The sequence below is a fragment of the Podarcis raffonei genome, chromosome 7 (genome assembly GCF_027172205.1).
Source record: "Podarcis raffonei isolate rPodRaf1 chromosome 7, rPodRaf1.pri, whole genome shotgun sequence".
NCBI lineage: Eukaryota > Metazoa > Chordata > Lepidosauria > Squamata > Lacertidae > Podarcis > Podarcis raffonei.
This window is the reverse complement of record NC_070608.1, coordinates 90,728,784-90,749,966: the sequence shown is the minus strand read 5'-3', so window position 1 is coordinate 90,749,966 and position 21,183 is coordinate 90,728,784. Positions and strand designations below refer to the sequence as shown.

Here is a 21,183-nt window from a genome sequence, read left to right as displayed (position 1 = left end):
CAACACCACATGGATACAGGTTGTTCTAGTGTACATCTCCAACATACAGAATCAAGTAATTTACAGATTTCCACCGCCATCACTTTTTAACTTGTGTGGAGTCAAATTTTCATTTGCCCTAACCTCCCTAAATTATTATGAGCCACCCTGGCATAAATAGACAAATAATAACCTGTAATAGTTGTTTGTTTTCACCTTCCAATGCAGACAGAACAATATACATATATATGCCAGTAAACTTTCTGGGGAGTATGCCCCTACTTGTTTTAATTGACATCATCCTCATCATTAATCAAATTTGTATACTCCTCTGCTTCCAAAGATCACGGCAGTTCACAACATGAAAATACAACATGAAATACAAAATACACAATAAAACAAACAAGAACAAATAAGCGCCCCCTCCCACAAACACATTTTAAAAAAACATAGAGTGTTAATCAGCCCAAGGCCTGGTTGAACAGATTATTTCCAGTGAGGGCATGACCAACTTCTTCCAAGTAACTCTGCAGGAAAGCTGACTGTAAAGGAGAATTTGGCAGACCTTCAGTGGCTTAGCCCAGTTGGTGCACAGGTTCCCTGTTTTGGGGAAGATTTGACATTTGAGTACTTCAGTTTTACTGCTGGAATTTTTGACTAAATGCAAAGCAGGTGTAAATGACTTGACACCATGAACCCAAACTTGAGAAATACTGTAACACAGTTGCATTTAAACAAAACAAAAACCGGCCCATAAAACCACACCCGGCCCTCATAAATGTAGCCTTCCCGGGTGCTCCAGGCCTACCTGGATGGCTGCAGCAAGCCATACCTTGTCAGGAAAGTGCCACTCTTACCTGGATGCTAGTTTGTGAAGTTTTGTATTTCCACCTGTGTAGTTGTTTGCCCAAATTTATAGATATTGATCTATAGATGTGGGTACATTTAAGGTAACAGAAATATGGTGAATCCTGATGTTCAGCAGAATGTCTTAGGACTGTAGAAGGCCTAGCCTGAAATGTGAGAAATAAACTTTTTTTTTTTACATTTACTCCAACAACCTGGTGAATGCTCTTTTACCATGAAAGGAATGAAGGCAACATTCAGACTGAAGACTGCTAGTAAATTTCTCTTCTGCCCTAATATTTGCCTGTCTATCCGTCATATCATATCAAAACTTTGGTCATCTGCACCTTAGTGATCACACCTCTCTCGACTCTTCCCTCTTCAGGCCTCAGATTCAATCTGCAGGAGGCGACGCGATTGCTTTTTGAAATCCAAAAATAAATTAAAATGTGATCGCCAGTATTTTTCTCTAGGGCATAGAAAGCTGGCCCGTCGGCCAACCTTATTCCCACATTCTAATTTTATTAATTCAGGCTGCATCGTCGAAGCAGCTTTATTTGGATATTTATTTATTTATTTATATGAATAAATATGTATTTATTTAAATAAAATATCAATTGCTTTCGCTCCGGACAACAGTCTGTCCACTCCTCGGCCACCCCCACCCCCCGCACAACGTTTATAGATTTAAGAAGTGATCTAAACGTGCGAATCCCTCTCAAATCCCCCCTCATTGTTTTTTCGGGAAGAATGGGGGCCCCCAAAAGGCACCTTTTAAAAAACAGGCCTGTGGGTGGAGAGGACCCCATTCGGCCGCGCTTCCCCGCCGCCCGCCTGTGTCGCGCGAGGACACACACGTTGTGAAGCAAAGCGGAAAATGTGTGTTCATTACCACATAAAAGGCTCCCGTCGCGCAGAAGAATGGAGGCCTGGAATGGCAGCGATTGCGCGGACAATGGGACGCGAATGTGATGCTCTAACCTGGCCGGTCCCATCGCGCCTGCGGTCGTTTTAAACTACTTAGCTGTCTCCCACTCCGTTGATCCCGAGCGATAAGATATATACCTCTGCCAAAAGACCTTTTCAAAAAGGAAAAAAGAGAGGGAGGAATGTGTGTGCGCGTGTAGATGTAGTTTAGAGTCGGGGTCTCTTCTTTCCTCTTCGGCCTCCTTTCACATCCTCTTCACGCGCTAGATCGGGGTCGCGTTGCAAAGGACCACACGGTCTGCCTTCCTCATTCAACCCCACCTCCCGTTATTTTTTTTGAACCGCTGGTGATTTAAGTCCCCGCCATCTGCGAATAGGCAAAACCAGTAAACTAACAACAACAACAACAACAACAACAAAATAAATAACTAAATATTTAACGCCAAATTCCAGGAGGGAAACTTCACGCAGCACGTCATTCTTCAGCAAATTTACACAGATATTAGGAACGCTTCTGCCTGTGTGTACGTGTGCGTGCATGCGTGTGCGTGTGCGTGTGTTTTCTCTGCTCCTTTCGAGCCATTGTGCTTAACTGAATTTTATAACGCTGATCGATATCTTGGTAAAATATTCATTTTTAAACTAGCGGGCAGTGAAATCTTTGCTTTGTGCTAAAGTCAACAGTCGCTCCAATAAATGCCGCGATGCATTGCCGCCGAGCTGCAGTCAGCGGGGCGTCTGGGCTCGTCACCGTCGCTTCTGCCACCGGCAGCTCCAGGGCATCAGGTAGGGACTTTTAAGTTTGGTGGTGCTGGTGCGCGTCGTTGTTGTTTTGCGCTGCTGGCAGCGGGCGGGAGAGGCAGCTGAGAGTCTTGCCTGATTCCTACCTGCTGCTGATCCCCGGTCAGAATCAGGCCTAGAGGAGGGGGGGCAGCGGTCATCTCCCCCGACCCCAGAACCACAGGTTTAAAATGTGCGTTAGGTTCCCCGTGGCTACGAGAAACCTTCCTCCCCAGCGGAGGAATGTGAGCTGGGGGCTGCCCCATAGTCATCAGGAAGCCGGGATCGTCCCCTAAAGGTCCTGGCGACCTGATTCTCAAGCGGCCTCCTGGGCTGTTTAAGTTTTACTGGCTGGAGTTGTGGGAAGGAGCGGGTGCGGAACAGAAAAAGTGGATGAGAGAGAGGTGCTGGCTTATCATGCAGCACGAGTATGCAGGCTTACTCGGAAGCAAGTGCCACTGAGCTCAGTGGGCTTTCTGGCGGGCCGTTGGGCCTGATCCAGCAGGTTTTTCTTCTGCTTGGGAGAGGCGAGCTTTTTTACCCGCCTCGCCTCTCCCTTTTTCGGAATCGACCTCGTTGAAGTTCGGAGCAGCTGGCGGGTCTTAACAGCTGTGCTCTTCTTCTCGGCTTCTGCGCCAGCCACCCGCCCTCGGCCGACTCCTTCCTTCCTTCCTTCCTTCCTTCCTTCCTTCCTTCCTTCCTTCCTTCCTGCTTCAGAAGCAGCAGGACGCCACGCTGTGCAGGCTTACCTGGGAGTGAGCCCAGATGAGGACATTTGGACTTTCTTCCAAGTACGCCGGCATAGGATCACACCGCAGGGAAATGGCTTGAAAAGTTACAACACTTCTTAAAAATTGGGTTTTTTAAACCGAAATTCCCAAGACTGCAAAGGACTTGAACGGGATGGAGGCGGCTCGTGGGACAGTTGTGTGGCCGCGGAAGCCTGAGGTCGCAACCCCTGGACACGTGGGCCTTTGGGGCAATGCGTAGTCTGCAATGCACTGTGACTCTCAGCTGCGCACCGAGAAGTCCTCCTGTCTGCGCTACCTTTGCCCATTTCTCATTCATTCCGATTCGGTTTGCTCAGAACTTCCCGCTGGATCGTGCTCTTTCTTATACAGTACAGAGAAGCGAACCTTTGGCGCGAAGCCGCCACGATCCCTGGGCAGGGCGGTTGCATTTCCAAATTTCCTACACCGCTTTGCGAAGTAGCTCTGGTTAAAAAAGAGAGTTAAATGTGCATTTTTCAATTTGTGTGCGTGTGTGAAAAGTGCTTTGGAATTATTTCTGCCCCACAACACCACCCGAAGGTCGTACGTTGTGTAGTAACGGAGAGATGAGTGGTCAAGAGCTTTGAGCACGGAGGGAAAGCTCGGACAACAAGGGCGAGATTCAGTCCAGCCCAGCCAAGCATATTCGGGCAACGTTGACTTGAAGGAGATTAACTTCGGCTTTTGCTCCCTTTGCCCATTTATCATATATCTTTATTAAAGACCCCTCCCCCCATTTTACAGATACAAAACTGAAGTGAAGTCGTAATCTCCCCAAAAACCTCAGCTAGGACCCACGTCTTTCAGTAGCTTTTAAATTGGTCGACCAATCTCTGCCCCTCAGAACATCAGATGTAGAGGGGATAAGCTGTTTTCTGTATCGTAATCTCTATTTGGGGGGGGGGGCGGCATTTTAGGAAAAAGTGGAGCGACACGCCATATCTCCTCAGTGGATTTGACTCTCGGTGACCTTGACTTGCAAGGCCTTCCCCCCTCCCTCTTTAACGCCATCCAAGGCCACGACAACTGTTGGGGAGCAGTGTCGGGGGAAAGGCGAGCAGATCCAGAGGAGTTACTTCGGGAAAGAAAGCGAGAGGTCTTCTCGGTAGGAAGCCTGTGTGCTGGCGGTGCGGTCTCCGTTTCCCTCCGGGTGGGGCTTGCGGCGGAGAGAGGGAGGGGGAGGAGTTCCTCATCTGATTTCCTCTCCATCTAAACTGACGTGACAGCTTATATTTCAAGAACAAGATGGGATCTCTGCAGGACACACACAGAGGCTAATGGTTTTTCAATAATTAATACTCCCCTAGACCACTCGTAATGCGGCCTCTCGGATTTGTCAATTACTTGTCATTAAATGAGTGTCTATCCACGTCCTTCCCTTCGGGTCTTTCGATAGATGGCTGAGGGAAGAAAATCACCTCCAGCCTCGTCTCCAGGAAGCTCAGGCAGCCTGATCTCAGCTGGGAGAGGCGCTCAGTGTTTGTGATAGGCGGTCAGGCAGGCAAGGTGCAGCTTCTTCAGAGTCGGGCGAGAGGCTTGCAGAAAGCGCCAGGAGCCGACGCTTGGAAATAGATTTAATCTGCCAAATGGGCAATTTTGTGTTTCCGATCCTTATCCTTCTTTTGGCAAGATTTTTTTAAAAAGGAAAATGAGTGCATAAATAGTAAACATACTTCGTCTAGGCAGAAACCAATCTCCCCTTCGAAGCAAGATTGCCAACATTTTCTTTTACTGCTCCTGTGCAGCCAGACCAAGAAACTTCGCTAAAATTCACTGCGCCAGGCTACAGTTTAAAAGCACAGCAGCAGGGCTGGCAACACCCCCCCGCCGGCCTTTTTAATGATTATTAATAAAATGGAATTCGGACAATTCAGCGAATTATTGAATTTGGGCCCAGTCTCACGGCTCCGCTCTGGAACATGCTCACATCACTTCTGAGTATGTTCAGAGTGCTGTTTTTTCTAGGAACTGAGTAATCACAACCAGCACCTAGCATACCGAGGACTGGGGCGTGAGGTGGAGTCGGCAGAGCTGTCAAGGCAGAAGACACCACAGAGCTATTCATTTTAGAAATCCCCTCTAGTTCTGGAGGGAACTAAAGCAAACTGTGGTTCGACCCCCCCCCCTCCACGCCCTTTTAACCCTTACGTCATAATGTGATGGCGACCAAGAGTCACATAGCCGAGAGTCACATAAATAAAGGGGATTAGGTTCCCGCCCCAAGGAGTTTACCATCTAAATTTCATTCCCCTCCCACCAATTTTACTTCCAAACCAAAGTTAAGCACTTGTAAGCCCGGAGGCTTCCAAGAGGTCAGTTTAGAGCATTTTTGGTGGGGGGCGGCGGAGATAGTCAGGGGGCCTACAAGTACCGGATGCTGCGCCTCTGCCCCATTCAAGCCAAAGAGAACCAAATCTCCCAAATAGCTCCTGCTGTGGTAGAAGGTGGATCCGGGAGCCTATCTTTAGTTGAACCCTGTCCTAAATTTAGAGGCGCGAGGCGCGCCTAGGAGGGGCAAGGCAGGCACAGGAGACATACAATGAGGGTTAAGAGCTCGCAAGGCAGCATTTTGCAAGGGGGGTAGAACGAGGAAGGGGGTGGGAACGTCTAGGCTGATTGTAAAGAAACATTTCCATTCCATCCACCAAAGGAACAATCCGACGCTGCATTCCAGAGGCGGAGGGCGCTTAGTTGCAAAGGCGACGTGGATCAACCAAGACCCAGAAAGCGCGCTGCGCCTTTTTTCGTCTAGCTAACCGTAGATGGGATAGGAGGACGAGGCCCCCCGACTCCCCTCTGCGTCCCCGGCCCCGCTCCTCCTCGGTGCCCCCCTGCGCCCTCGTTGCTGCGTTAAGAAGCATACATACGCTGATGCGTCCTCGCCGCTATGGCAACCGTGTCTAGCATTGTATATAAAGCGGAAAGCCACCGCCTCCCTCCTTAGGGCAGTTTAGTCCATTCCATCCTCAGGACTCCCCTCCTTGTCCATCTCCCGGCCGATGCCCCTCGGCCTCCTGCTCTTCTCTGTTTAGGTGGCACAAGTGTAAGCAGCGTTTGACCCTCTTTAACTGCCTGGAGACTTTCCTCGATGAACAGTTCAGGGTAACCCCAACCCTCCACAGCACACACACACACCTAGGAATCTCCTTTTGGGGACCCGGCGCAGCACCGTAAGGTGGCGGAAGACTTTGGCAAAGAAGGAGTTCCCTGAATCACAAAAGACGCACCCCAGAGGGGAAACGCAGTTTTTTCGAGGCAAGTTAAATGGATTTCAATGGGATGCACTTCCCTAGTAATAAGAATGGTCAGGTGAACCAAGAAGGCAGCGCTCGTGCCCCTTTAGTTGCTGCATGAGAGAGGACATTTCAGCTGCTATGGTTTATCATGCAACCTATAGTTAGTAAATTTCCCTTTTCTGTGAAGCAACTGGAGGTGCAGGAGTCCTGTTCTCTTCATTATCCAGCGATTCAAACTTTCATAGAGGTTTAGGAGTCTTATTTCCTTTTCAACACATCTCACCCTAAGTCCAAGTGTCCAGAACACCTATTAATCCTGAAGGAGAAAAGAGCGTTGCGGCTGCGCTGCGTCAATGCGTTTTAATGCCATGTATACAGAAAGCTCGGCTGTCAGGGGATTAGCCAGGCAGCTTTGCAGTCTCGAACATTTAAAACCTTTTCTGGACAGAGAAGTCGAACTGACACGCAGCCTCTACTGATGCGTGTTTACTCAGGAGGAAACCCCGTGGAACTGGGCTTAGCCCCAAGTAAGCATATGGACTCAAAAATGCAATGCCTCTTGAGGTCAATAGTCGCAGGTTAGTGGGTGAAGAAGGACTGCAGCTTTGCAGCCCCAAACTATGCATGCTGACGCAGAGGTAGACTCCTCTGTGCTCAACCGAGTTTACTCCCAAGCAAGTGTCCTAACTGAGGAGTCAGCTCCACCGATCTGAACTGAAATTCATCACGGTTTTGATCGGGTAAACATGCACTCAACTGGAGGGGATTTAGTTCTTTGGAAATCTGCGAGACTAGCAATATTTTGGGATTTGGGGGTGGCTGAATTGGACCCACAGAAACAACGTGGCTCCCTGGACTAATCCTGACTTGGTTTCATGCAACATTGCTTCAATATTGATCTAACAGACTATTTCCCCTTTCCTTTCCTTTTTTTAACGGATGAAATTGCTTCAGAAGTCGACTTTCTCTAAAGGAAAAAGACCTGAGGGGGGAAATAACAAGAAACCTCACCCGCCCGCCCGCCCGCCCCTGGCGCTTTACACCCGTACATGTTAACTCAACCAGTTAAGAATAGACCCGCCGGTTCGCTACTCTGTCAAGAATTCTGCCATTCACCGCTGTAATAGAAGGGCAGAAATCATCTAATTGTGCATCCCTATTTTATCCTCGTCTTCTCCTCCCCCCACCAACTCTTTTCTTTACTTCCCATCAAAACAAAACAAAACCAAAAAAAGCCCCACACCTCTTTCTCTGTTGGGAGTCTGGTAATGACATGCAAGGATGGGCTGAAAGACAACCAGACATCAAAGCACAAAGAAAATGACATTTCCCGCACTTTGATAAGAAAGTCACACTCCTCACTTTCGCCCCCTCCCTTCTCTCCTTTCTTAAAGGCAAACCCACCAGCCCCCAAGGGCGGCCGCAAGCTCTGAGTTGGGCACCCAAAACCTTCTTCTTTTTCGCATCTTGCATCTTTTGCCGCCACCCCTTCGTAAACAGGGCAAGTCCCTGGGGTGCCCCAGAAGTTTGTTGGACTTGGGGGCCGGGCAAAACAGCAACAACATTTATTGGGGATAAGGAAACCCTGGTGTGGGGGTGGGGAAGACACACGCTTGGGACCGAGATGGAGCTAATTATTGCGAGGGGTAAGAAGGAGCTGGAACACCCAAGTCGAACTGAGCCCGTCTCCCGGGAGACTGATGGAGACCTATTTTACAAGCTGTAATTCCGCTTTAGACGATTGCAGGCTAAAGTCAATTCACACCCTCTTCTTTCTTCTAGAAATATTCCTAATCCTGCCGTTCAAGCGGGGAATTCTCTCGCCTTTCGCTCCACCGATATTAATCTAGAAACTTCATAGAAGGAAGCCGGATAATTGTGGGTTGGGAGGGCGGAAAGAAAAGGGGTTCACCCCACCAGTTTAACTACCTCGGCAACGTCTAACCTTCGAAAAAGTAAAAATTAAACGGGGAGATATGTCGTTCGGTGATTTATGGTCCCTTGCTCTGTTATTTTATTATATGAACGAAACGAGAATTTTTCTTTTGACAGCCTTATTCTTGTTCTGTCAGTTTGAGAAGGGCTTGAGCAGTTTGCTACTAATGTGTGTGTGCGCGCGCGCGTGTGTAGTGAAAATATAATAATTCATTTGGATGTATCTAATTAGTAAAATAAATGGATACGGGCCCTTGAACAAAGTGAGACTGACTCCTGAGTTAGTGTACATGGCAATTGGTTTAAGCAGACTTATTTGGCAGACTAAATCGGCCTTTCTTTTGAACAGATAAATAGAGCTGCGTTGTAAAGTTGGTTTTATACGCATATACCTGAGAGTAAGTCTAATTGAACTTAATTCTCCTTTACTTCTCAGTAGAAATGCAATCGAGTGTATTGCAATAGTGCGATCCTACCCATGTCTACTTGCAAGTAAGCCGCATTGACTTACTGTTTGGAAAGTGTATGTAGGTTCGCACCCTGCTATCCAGTCCAGGTTTAGGAATCTTTCATATCCCACTGAAGCAAGTGGTCAGCTAGCTTTGAAGTCTGATCCTTCCTACTCTTACTCGGAAGTAAGGCCAACTGGGTTCAGCAGTTATACTTTACATGCCTACATGATACTGAACTCTCTACGAGGATTTTTTTTAAAAAGGATTTTTTTTTACTATTTTTAGCAAAATTGGCAATAAAAACATAGAAATTCATATATTTTAGAAAGTAAATAATGAAAATACCTATTCGCTCCCTCCAATTGCTTAATCCTTATCAATACCAAAAAAGCAATTTCATTTCACTGATACTTCTAGCCAGTTTGCTTTGTCAGTTTGGTATGATAGAAGAAGAAAAGAAAAGAAAAGAAAAGAAAAGAAAAAGTTTGCATTCCAGCATTAAGTCCTCTAGACCCCCAAACAAACAGGTGCAAAATTAAAACATAGTAAGCTATGCATTAAAAAACCCCAGGCTAGAGACAATAAATCAAGGGCCATGTGCAATTTGATACCATTTTTAAAGGTGGAGGCGCTGGGTTAATTTGCACTCAAAGCCATGATTGTCTGTCCTGACTTTTTCATTCTGCTTTCCCCAAATCTTTGAAAAGTTAAAATTCAGAAGGGAAGCAATTCTCCTACCAGCAGGGAAGAGGCCTTGCCAAACAAGCACCCAAAGAACAAGAATTATTTAGAGCAAAATTAATCTCATATTAAATGGCAGCCAACTTTGCAATCAGATCTGGTTGCTGTGCCTCTAACAGCGGCTTGATCTGCAACCCTCTTTCGTGGAGGTGAGAGGAATTCATCTCACTTTGCTGCAGACGGAACTGCTGTTAAAAGTGCAGGTACAGATGCCCGCTGAAGAGTTGGCATCCTCACACACGATTACGATGAAATATTATGTAGCCTGTGGCCGCAGCATCAGTCCAGATTTGTGGACTGAGTCGCATGCAGTGGGACTTAATTTCTGGTAAAGTATGTTTAAGTTGGAAGCCTTAATTAACCATGCCGTTCAGAATGAATAATCCACTCATTCATTTGCGTTCTAGATCCAGCTTCGGCTCTGCTGTCCCTCACTTTCTCTTCCACCTGCGCGGGGCCTTCGCCTTTCTGGGAGACTTTAAGCAAGTTAATAGGGAAGAATGTTTCGTGGAAATCAATGGATCGCTTCGAAGTTACGCTTTAGCTCCTAGGTGTGTGAAACCCATTCCATCTTTCCGTAGGTTTCATACCATATTTGGTATATGCAAACAATACCGGCAGCAACCCTATAGACTTGTAGGTGAATTTTACGGATCTCAGCGGGATTTGTTCCCGAAAAAACATCAGCCCCTATCTGGCTGACTTTCACTAGAATTCGAAATTCGGGTGGTGGGGAGAAGATAATCCACAAATGTGGATCTGACACAAATTCCTGAAGCCAAGTGAGTTTTGTCTCGCAGGACAAACCAGATTATGACCAACAGTCTACTCGGAAGTAAGCTTCACAGAGTCCCATGACGCTTACCCTCAGGTTTGTGTGCACAGGATTGCAGTTTAGATGCTGAAGGCCACATCCCACCCCAAAACAAGCATCTTAAGTCTACTTGATACAATTATATAAGAGTTGGACACAACAAGGTTATAATCAACTGGACACGCATGGTTACTGGAAGGTAAACTCCAGTGAGATCAATTGGGATTTACTCTCAAGTAAGCGTGCATAGTATTACAGCCTTAACAATTCTTATATTTGGTGGGCTACTATAACTACTACCGTTATTGTAGTTCAGATATTTATTGAGGAAATAAATGTTTTGATTGAATCTTTTAAAGTAATGTAAGTCTGCGTAACTTTAATAGAGGGCCTGCTAAGCGCCGACGCGCAAAGCTATTCATTTCAAAGTGACGTCTGATCGAAAGTCAATTCGTCTGCTTCGGAGTAAATGGCAGGCGCTAGCCGGTTCAGTAGCCAGCCATCTGCAACCCTGAGCAGAAGGCAAAAAACCCCACAACTTTTTGGGGTAAGGGTTCTTAATGAAGCCCTTACCCAATCAAAGCCAATGAGATTAATCACTGAGTAAACATGCATAGGATTGCACGCAGGTACTGTTTGCTGAACGCTGAAGCAGGTCGTTGCGAGATCTAAAAGTGTGACGCCCTTAGGCTAGTTGGAGCAGGTCTGAACACTTCATGGGAGTGATTCAAGAGATTCATCTCCTTCCTTCCAAGCGCTCCATAGCATGGTTTTCGGAAAGATCATGAACGTATGAACCCGTCTTCTACCAAGGGTTGATCGAGTTCACTTACTCGCACCACCGGCAGGCGCTTTCCAGGGTCTTCCCGTGGGACTGTCGCCTGTTGGGGGAGCAAGGGACCTCGGCCCCTAGGAGTAGGCAGGGAGTGGGGGGCTGTAGTTCAGGAGGACAGCCCCACTCTTTCCAGCACCTCCCTTCCATGGAGCCCCAAGAAGAAGGGAGAATTGCGATGCTATCCTTCCTTGGCCTCCGTCCTATGCAACCTTACAAAAGACTCTCATCCTTCTCTAATCGCGACTCGGTGAATAAAACCTGCTCTAGTTCCAGCAGATAAAAAGCACATCCCCCCGCCCCTGCTTATCTTCTCTGACATCAAGCCATTGGAAGCCGTTTATCTCAGGTGCCTTTAACCTGCGGTTATCAGCCTGCTGGACTCATTTAGGGGAGCTCAGCTCGGTAACCTGAGACAAGGCTCCATTGATTGTCGAGAGCGTCCTTAGATTCCACCCTCTCTGGGTAAACATCTCCAAGGAGCTGGCCTCGTCCCCCCCCAACCGAGCCGCTTGCAGCAAGCGACACCTCCCCTCGCTGCCTCTTAAAACGTCTCGCGACGAATTCCTAAGGACAAAGAGGGGTGCATGGATGTGCGTGTGTGGGAGAGAGATCCAGCAAGTGGGCATTTAGAGCTGCTGCGGGTGCTCTGACACCTGACTGGCAGGTGTTACGTTCATGGGGTCTCCAGCTTACTTCCAAAGGCTGGGGAGGGGGCCCGCAGGTTTGCAAAAGGAGCGTTTGCAGCCAGAAAAAAAGCAAAAATGAGGGGTCCTCCGCGTGTTTTGCGCGCGCGCGCTGATGCCAGAGAAGCGGACAATTCTGCAGCCCGGTTACGTATATTGAATCCCAACGGGTCTTGTTAACCCAGGGAGAGAGCTGCAATGGTCAGGATGAACCAAACCCACTGTAGCGGGGGGGGGGGGGGTGAGGATGATGATAACAAATAGTTGAAGCATTTTGGGTACTCACTTATGTGGAACTTTTTGTGTGGGGAGGTTATCTGGGTTGTGAAGGCGTCAAGGTGTCCAGGGCTCTTAACAACTAAATACTTTACGGTTTATTAAAGCAATATAATAATTGCTTGTTTCTTTCTTTCTTTTTTATATCAGCATATTGCCCAAATCCCATTAATCAATACAGCTTTAAAAGGTTTAAATAGAAAAGGTACGCAAACATTTTAAATAAAATATAGGTGCCTCAGGCATATTAAGCCACGTGTGGGTGAGCTTGTTGTTTATCAGGGAAAAGCTTAAAAATCATTTTAGTGTCTTCTTTTTCACTCCCTTTCACAAGTAACACAACAGAATCTAGGGATCCTCAGAGGTATCCGCTTCATTCCGAGAGCCATGGATGAAAATTCGTCCTGGCCGGTTGGCTTCCTCCGATTAATCAGGACACTTAGCTGATTAATCGACCCATTAAAGTGCCCTAACTCTCCAACAGTGGGACTTCACCCCGGAAGGCGCACTTTTCTTCCATTGTCTCCCGAGACAGACCGATGACAACTAACCAAAGCATCCGTGGGGAGGGGGGTGATGGTTTTGTTTTTATTATGTATTTTGTGTTTTTATATAGTACTTTTGTGCTGCGAACCGCCCTAAGATCTCCAGATGAAGAGCGGTATACAAATTTAATAAATGAACAATGGTTTAGAATCCAGTCTTGACGGTGGGCGTTATGGGAGGCGAAGACCCTGCATGGAAGTCGGTGGGACTTAACATCTGCGTTCTCAGGCCGAGCTGCTTCTTCGCTCGAGGGTGCTCATTTCGTTCTCCGCCAGTCTTCAACGGACTGAAAAAGGAGTTGTTCGGTTCTATTGAAGCAAGACCCGCAGAAGGCGGTGCTGGCGGGGGCTGCCACAAGGGCTGAAGGACCATACTGGTGGTTTTTGTTATTGGGAAGAATCACCATTTTGCTGGAGAAAAGCAGGAGGAAATGTATATTTAAAGCAAACATAATAAGAGGGACATCTCTAACTATGTGGACGTGCCCTGTCTGCTGCCCTCTGGAAACGGAAGAAGAAAAGGTGCTGCAGGAATCATGTCAGCCCCGGCATGGCCAGCTCAAGTGCTGCCCCGGGGCGTGTTGGCGGCTGCCCCGAGCATCTCTGGGAGGTCATTTGACTGAGGGCGGCCTGGACTTGTCCAGCGTAGCTCCAGCTGCATCACTGGTCCCCGCCAGCTCTCCAACCCCTTCAGAGGGAACTTGCTGCAGAGTCTTTTCTGAAGGGCGGGGTACTCCGTGGCCTGTTGCTGCATGAGCTCTCGCTGGTGGGTGGAAAGGGGTAGCTCTGAAACCCCTTCCATTCAAGGGATGAATTGCGGCGCTCAGGCTTCGAAATGCACTTCGTTGTCAGTAGGAAAAGGTTCGTCTGGACTTGAGGGCAAGGCTCTTTTCGCTTTGAACATTCACATTTCCGCACTGTTTCATCGATTCGATCTGTGTGGTTTATCGACTTCTGGAGCCCCTCCCAGAGGAATCTGAGGATCGACGGTCTGTCTAGAAAGGGCATAAATAACACCAACCGCAACCGCAACTTGCTGAGGAGCAGATAGGTCGTCCCTGCCCAAACGCCCTCTCCTCCAAAACTACTAATGGCATGCACAGAAATTGCCATCCTATCCACGTCCTATTACTCTTCTCCAAAGGCGGGTCCCCCCCTCCTAAAGCGCAGGCACAGTCTCGTCAGTTTCGACGCTTGCCCGCTGCAGGTCCTCTCCTTCCTTTCCAGAATGTTCCTCTCCGCATCGTTTGCAGCGGGGATCCTGCCACCGCGCATTGTTAGCTGGCTCGTTCAGTTAGAGCTGACGGAAGTGCCCCCGGGCAAAGGCTGGTGCTGACCGTGGCGAAGGCCTCGCCTGTGCCAGGTGGAAAGGTTCGACGAGCGGGCAGTGCTGTTTACTGCGCAGAATAGGAGCCAATTCCTATGAAGACCCAGCCCCCCCATAAAATATTTGAGGGGTCCGCTCCCCCAGTTGATTGGCATTGCCATTCAAATGGTGTGCGTGTGCATAATTATGTGATCAATTATGCGGGATGGAGCTTACCTGCCCCCGCTAATTTATTCAAGTTGGCACCCCTGCTGCCAATGAAGTCTCACCAGCTTCAAGTGGGCGCTCCTAAGCTTTCTTGGAGGTAAGGTTCTCGTGGTGTCCCCGGGCCTTCCTTCCAAGCAAACTCAACCTTAAAATCTCAGTTTTTCGTAGACAAGCGCTGGCAAGAGGGAGAGATCCAGGTTTATTTGCAGCCACTGGTTGGACCGGACTCAATCCCAGCCGTAGACTACCGAAGGGTTAAAAAGAGCGATCCCGACCCCCCCCCCCGCCGGCCAAGTGCTTTGCGCAGAAGTGCCGCGCGCAGCTACGCTCGAGAGGAGGACTATGTCTTTGGGGATGTGCTCCGTCTTGCAAAACTATTTTTCAGGTGGAGTCTGCTGATAGCAGCGTTTGCAGACTCCGAAACGTGATTTTCCGAAAAGCATTTTTCGGCTTGTTCAGGCCCAGTGAGCACGGAGGGGGAGCGAAGATGGGGCTCAGTATTTACAGTAGAAATCAAGCATGAAATTGAATGTTAACCATTTCTTTTAACAAATGCAAATCCAATTGAAGCCGCAGAGGGAGGACCCAGTTAGAGGTGTAGCAACCTAGCGGAGCTCTCGCGAGAAAGGAAACATAACGTTGACATTTTGCTCATGAGGTTTGAGAAGCGCCGTCCCCAAGAGTAAGTTAAATGTTAAATGGTAGCTCTGAAAAGTCTATTTAAAACTAAGCATGGGATGATCCAGGTCAAACGAAGCTAATTTAACTCCCTTGGACAGACTTTTAACCTCTTGCTCATTGTGACCATAAGCCAAGTTCTGGAAGTCTATCGAGAAACAGGTAGTTGAGATCAGCAGTCATAAGGAAGTTACTTGCAAATAACCAGTTAACTTCCATGGTTTACAAAAGAAACGCACACCCACACCCACCCCTAATAAGTGTGCACAGGATCTCAATTTCTTAAAAAGCGGAGCTGCCTCCTTTATAGTCTCCCTTGGGAGAGCGACCAGCAAGGGTTGGGCTGGGGGCTTGAGTGATGTTTCTAAAAATGTTAGCTCACTTACAGGCTGCCAATATCTCCAGGGCATTTGCTCCCAAAAGCCTCCAGGCCAATCCCTTAGGCAGGGCCTACTCAAGACATTTTGGCAGCTGTGGTGAACCACCAAATGGTGCCTCCCCTCCAGAGAAGAAAGATGGAATGAAGATCACATGGAACAAAGGGAGAATGAAGATAGCTCAGTTGGTTAGAGCACGGTGGCAATAATGCCAAGGTTGCAGGTTCAGTCCCCTTATGGGACAACTGCATTGCAGGGTGCTAGACTAGAAGATCCTCAGAGTCCCTTCCAACTTTACAATTCTATGATTCTATGATATTCAGTGGGAACTATTGTCCCTGTGGATCCTGCTGCCTGAGGTGGTTGCCTCACCCTGCCTCATGGGTGGGCCGGCCCTGCCCTTAGAGAGGAATAGCTAACATGGTCCTCCAGAGATTGTCAGACTCCAGGATCCCTTAGCTCCAGTGGCCAGGGTTCAGGATCTTGGGAGCTGCAGTCCAAGCACCTCTGATGGACCACAGAGACAGCTCCTCCACCTTAGGGTGAATTAACACCTGACATGCCCTCCAACATTATTTTTGCACCTGTGTGTTGAAGTTTCTCATGAGTGTACATCTTCCATTAAGCACGTGGGAGAAAAGAGAGCAACTAACAATGGAACCCTAAGTCTGCTTCGACTTCATTCCCAATTGGACTTACTGTGTATAATATTACAGAGTTGGATGGTGGCCCAAATGTTCCATGCTGGAAACAAACGTGTATTCTCACACAAAGCTTAATACCAACATATTTTGTGGTCTATATATCTTATTGAGCAAACATGTGCACTGCCATCACATAATATGGTTTATAATGGAAATGGGGAAAATAATCCCCAGAATGTCCATTTGCATTGCAGATGTTTGTAATGTAGTGGTTAGAATGTTGGAGACCTGTGGGACCAGAGTTCAAATCCTTACTCGACCATGAAGCTCATGGGGTGACCTGGGGCCAGTCACTGCCTCCCAGCCTCCTACCTCTCATGGTGGCTGTTGTGGGTGTTCAAAGAGGATGGTGAGAATCCTGTATGCCATCTTGAGCTCCATAGAGAAAAGGATGGGATATAAATGTAATGATTAATAAAACAAATGGCTCTTTTCCACTTTCTGTTCAAAAAGAGGATCAACCACAATTCAAATCTCATAGTTGAAAACCATGTTCACCCAGGAGAAGTTAACAGCTCATTACTATTGTTTTTTTACTCAAATCTGTAATATAAGGCTGGGAAATAGCTAGAAGACTGGCTGGGAAATAGCTAGAAGATGTTCTGAAATCATTTTCTCTAATCAGTAACGGGGTGGAAGGAGCCTTTCACAGAATTGTAGAGTGGAAAAGGACTGTGAACGTCCTCTAGTCCAGCTCCATGTAATGCAGGGCTGTTTTGTCCAACATGGGCTTGAACCCGCAACCCTGAGATTCAGAGTCTCCTGCTGTCTCCAAGGTAGCCCAATGCTCAATGAGTACCATTGATGGAAAGGAGTAATCAATCAGCTCCTTTTCCTACAGCTGCAATCCTAGCCACACTTTGAAATAAGCTGCATTGAACAAAAAGGGCCTTGTATAGGTTGGAGCTGCATGTTTCTTCTAGTTTGTCTGACACGCTTTTGAGATCTTCTGTTGCAGCTTTGCTTTGGGTACCTCCCAAAGCAAACAGTGCCCCACAACAAAAGAGGATGCTTATTCAGGCGTGGCACCCCAGTTTAGGACCACCCCTTCAAGAGCTGCCATGTAATCGCAAGATGGGGTCCAAGTCCTCATCCAGCCATAAAAAAGTCTACTGGGTTACATAGACCAGTCACTGACTCTCAGCTTAACCTTCTTCACAGGGTTGTGGTGAGGATAAACTGGTGAAGAGATAACCACGTATGCCACCTTAAGCTCCATAGAAGAAAGTGGGGGTATTAGTCTAATAATGCCCACTTAATCCCTCCAGCACCAGTTTTCCTTGATGCAGGCACCTTCTTTTGTTCTAGGCTGGTTTTGATTGGCTGTGGTTATTGTTTTATTATTGATTTACAGCTATCAAGGAGGCTGTAGTTAATTGTTTTATTATTGATTTTTATTATGATTATTGATTGTATACCAACTTGATATCCCCCAAACAATGAAGGATGGTATACAACTGTTTTAGGATCTCCTGATGAAATTACAACAAATGGGAGATATTCTGGCATCTGGAATAAGAAGATCCCTTTCATGATTAAATGAATAAGGAATTTTAAGTATCTCGTAGGGTATGAATATTCTGGAAATAGTAATACTACACAGGGAAAAGGGGGTGGGGAATCGCCTAGATGAAGAAGTTCTTCTATGGTGTCCTTCTCCTCATTAGGTTCTTCCTGATTTTTCTTCACTGCCCTCCGGAGAGCAACAATTCTCTTGCCATCCCAAGCCTGTTAACTGGCGACAGTGAATCACAGTCCACTTTAATTCAATTTGCTTGTCAAATTAGATTGAGCGACAGTGTTAATCTTTTAGATTTACTTCTACAGGTTGGATTTTATCTCCCTGTTCTCACAACTAGGAGATTGGGGGTGGGAGGGTGTTGGCAACCCCCGCCAGGGCTATACCACTTCAGACTGCAGGTGAGGCACTTGTGTTGGAAAGCGACTCCCTGTAGGTAGAAAATAAGCATGTCAGGGAGACTTCTGACCAGATATACTAGTATGCATCTGCCAGGGAAGGAGACATTCCATCATGTAAGGTTCGAAGTAGAGGTTGACTGCCTCATCTGTAGTTGCTTTGCAGGATGAGGCTTTTCATAATCCTGTGGACCTTAAGCTCTGTGTTGGCAGTGGGGACCACATGGCTGAAGGACATCAGTTGACTGTCAGTGGATCTCTGGCAGTTTACAGATGAACGGAAGCACTTGAGTCAGAGCCAAGGGCCACCCAAGCAGCGATTCTGTTTTCAAAGGAGGACAGATGTCTCTAGGAAGCCTACAAGGGTTGCATGGAGGTAAAAGCCCACCCTTTCTGTGTTCCCAGGGTCCCCTGCTCAGGGGTACAGGGAGGTTCTATCAGGACTGGCAAACTGTTACAGACCTGCCCTTTATTCCACACACGTCTCCAGCTGCTAAGCCTTGGAGAGCCCTATCAAAGAGGGCTGACATAGCTGACATAGCCATTAAGGTATTGCCTTAATATAGTTTTAAACTATATTTAGTTTAAATATATGCTCTACACGCATAATGTCGCCCCAGGAAGAGGCATTTAGGAGGTGATTTCTCTTTTCCTGCGATGTAATTAATCGGTTTTATGCCCACCCCGAGTTGTGTGAATCAGTCTTCCACGCGGATTAGAATGCACTCAGACGAAGGTGTTGGAGCGCCGGGCGAGGGAAGGCCGTCCTTTATTCCTCTCCTTTAACCCTGGGAGCAGAAGAGGGGTGGCTTTGCTGGCTCTTCCAACGGGGGCTCATCAGATGCCCCCCATGAGCGGGCAAGCCTGCCATTTGCCTCAGTATGGCTCTGCCTCTGCCTGTGGCAGGATCCCTTTACTCACCACTGTGACTTGTAACTGACCATAAACCTATCCTCCAAATTCCCTTTTTGAAAACCAGCCCCGCAACTCAATGACGAGCCAAGACCGCGCGGGTAAAGGCCCAGGTGTGCAGAGGTCAATGAATCCGCATTCTGCAGCGCTCGCGCTCGTGCAACCCAGTAACCACGCTTTGGCTCCATCTGTCTTCGTGACCTGCGCTGGGAAAGGGCGAGGAAGTGCCAAAGCCCTCCTCCCGGCCTGCTGTTTCCCGATCCATGCATCTCTTATGGAAGCTTGGGCTCTCCTTTGACACGGGTCTGGGAGGGATTCAGACAGATCCTCCACAGCGCTCAAAGTTCACAACGAAACCTAACATCTCGGCTGAATTGAGAACGGTTTAATGACGTCTAGATTTCCGCACCATTTTGTTATCAGAGTTCTATGGTGTTTTAATCGCAATGCCTTTTGGGGCGCAAGTCAACACTTTCCATGTCCTGTCACCCTAACTTGGGAGCGACCTGCGTGAAATCCGGCGAGATTTGCTTGAAGAGACACGCATAGGATCGGGCTGCGCGTCTCAGCGGATTTCGGTGGGAGGCACGGAGACGCTTGTTTCTCTCTTCCACTGAACGCCTCGGCAATTGAAAATGCTCAGCCATGGCTGGATCGTACCCTTCATTTCTCAGCCGGAAGAGTCGTTTGCTTTAAATGATTGCTTCCATCCTAGCGGAGATCGTTGGAGATACTGGGCAAGAAGTCCATCGGAAAGAGGCTCTGTCTCCCCGGAGAAGCAGCCGCTATTAATTCTCCTTTCCTTATCGCTCTTCCTCCTACAGCGGAACCGTTTTCTTTCTCACAATCCCAACTTCCTCGTTTTCCGTTTGAATCAACTTTCGCGTCTTCCCGGGAAGTTCTGTGTTGACATTTCTTGCCCCCTCCCCCCGCAGCCTCCCTCGCGGTCCCCGCCGTGAAATTAGTGGAAAGTAGAAGTTTTTATCAGCCAGAAGAAGTAATAAGTAGCCTGCAAAACAGAGATCTCCCGGTTTATTGCCCCCCGTCGCCTCTGGTATCTGGTCGCAGGAGAAGGAGGCGAAAGCGGCGCTTGGCCTCGCTGGAAACGGCGCGGCATTTAAAGGAGAGGCGTCTCGGGAAATTGACATTCTTTCCGCATCCTTTGTCTGATTTCAAAGCAAACAAGAGGCGATTCGGATCCAGCCGAGGCTTCGGGACGCACGCATTTCCCTATCATGTCTCAGCTTTGTTTCGAACCGCGGGGCGTTAATCCCATAAACGCGATTTAATTACCGGGAGGCTAATTGCTAGGCGCAATTGTTTAGCTCATTAGTAACTGACTTGACATCCGCGAATGTGCTCCACCAAGGATGACACGAGCGAAAACTTAAGCACGGGCTTAAATAGTTTTCACGCAGACACTTCGATCCCTGTTTTTTTTTTTAGAAAAAGAAAAGAAAGACAATACCTGTTTAAAGATGCAATCCTATGCAGACTTCTTTGGGGCGCGGGAGGGGGAGCCCCACTGAATCCAAGGGGATGTGTATCCTAGTAAATATGCCTAGGGGTGTGCCTTCAGTGTAGCAGGTTTATGGTCTACTCTAGGGGTTGTGTGATTTCAGTCTTGCCAGGTTTACTTTATTTAATTTTAAAATGGAAACCTCCTTGTCTACCCAGGTGCTTAAATTTTACAAAGCAAAAGCAATTAAGGCCTCCCTAATCTGTGCTAAAGTGTTCCTTAGTGTGTTTTCTTGCTTAAGGTGCAGGAAGACCTGAGAGGACAGTGCTCTTTGCAATAAATCTTACCTGGTTGTAGATGGTCTGCTGGAGATGGTCCCCACCCTTCTGTGCCTTTTGTCCATGTCTGAAGTTTGTTATGGTAAAATACAGTCTCTGAATTCCCCTTAAGATGCACTAGGCTAGCAAGAAACTGCTTGAGTCAGTGACGTAGCGTGGGGGGTGCAGGGGGGCCGGCCGCACCGGGCGCAACACCAGGGGGTTAGGGTTAGGGGGCGCAAATCCACGGGTTAGGGGGCGCAAATTACTTGCCTTGCCCCGGGTGCTGACAACCCACGCTATGCCACTGGCTCGAGTCCTTTATTTTGAAATAAGCTACGCCTAGGATAGCTGCTTCAGGAGTTTCACTATGGCAAACCATCAGAGTTTAAAAAATAAAAATGGAATATAAAAGTGCTTTCCATTATCAAGTGAGCTACAGCACCCCAATCATTTTCAAATAGGC

General features: G+C 47.7%; 1 long non-coding RNA gene across 3 annotated transcripts in view; it reads left to right on the top strand.

Annotated features, from left to right (window-relative positions):
* The first annotated feature begins 2,452 nt into the window (after window positions 1–2,452).
* LOC128418086 (uncharacterized) overlaps window positions 2,453–21,183 on the top strand; it is a 43,429-nt gene continuing 24,698 nt past the window's right edge. For all 3 annotated transcript variants that reach the window (XR_008331657.1, XR_008331655.1, XR_008331656.1), the window contains exon 1: window positions 2,453–2,538. This is a non-coding gene — a long non-coding RNA (uncharacterized LOC128418086). The remainder of the gene's footprint in view (window positions 2,539–21,183) is intronic.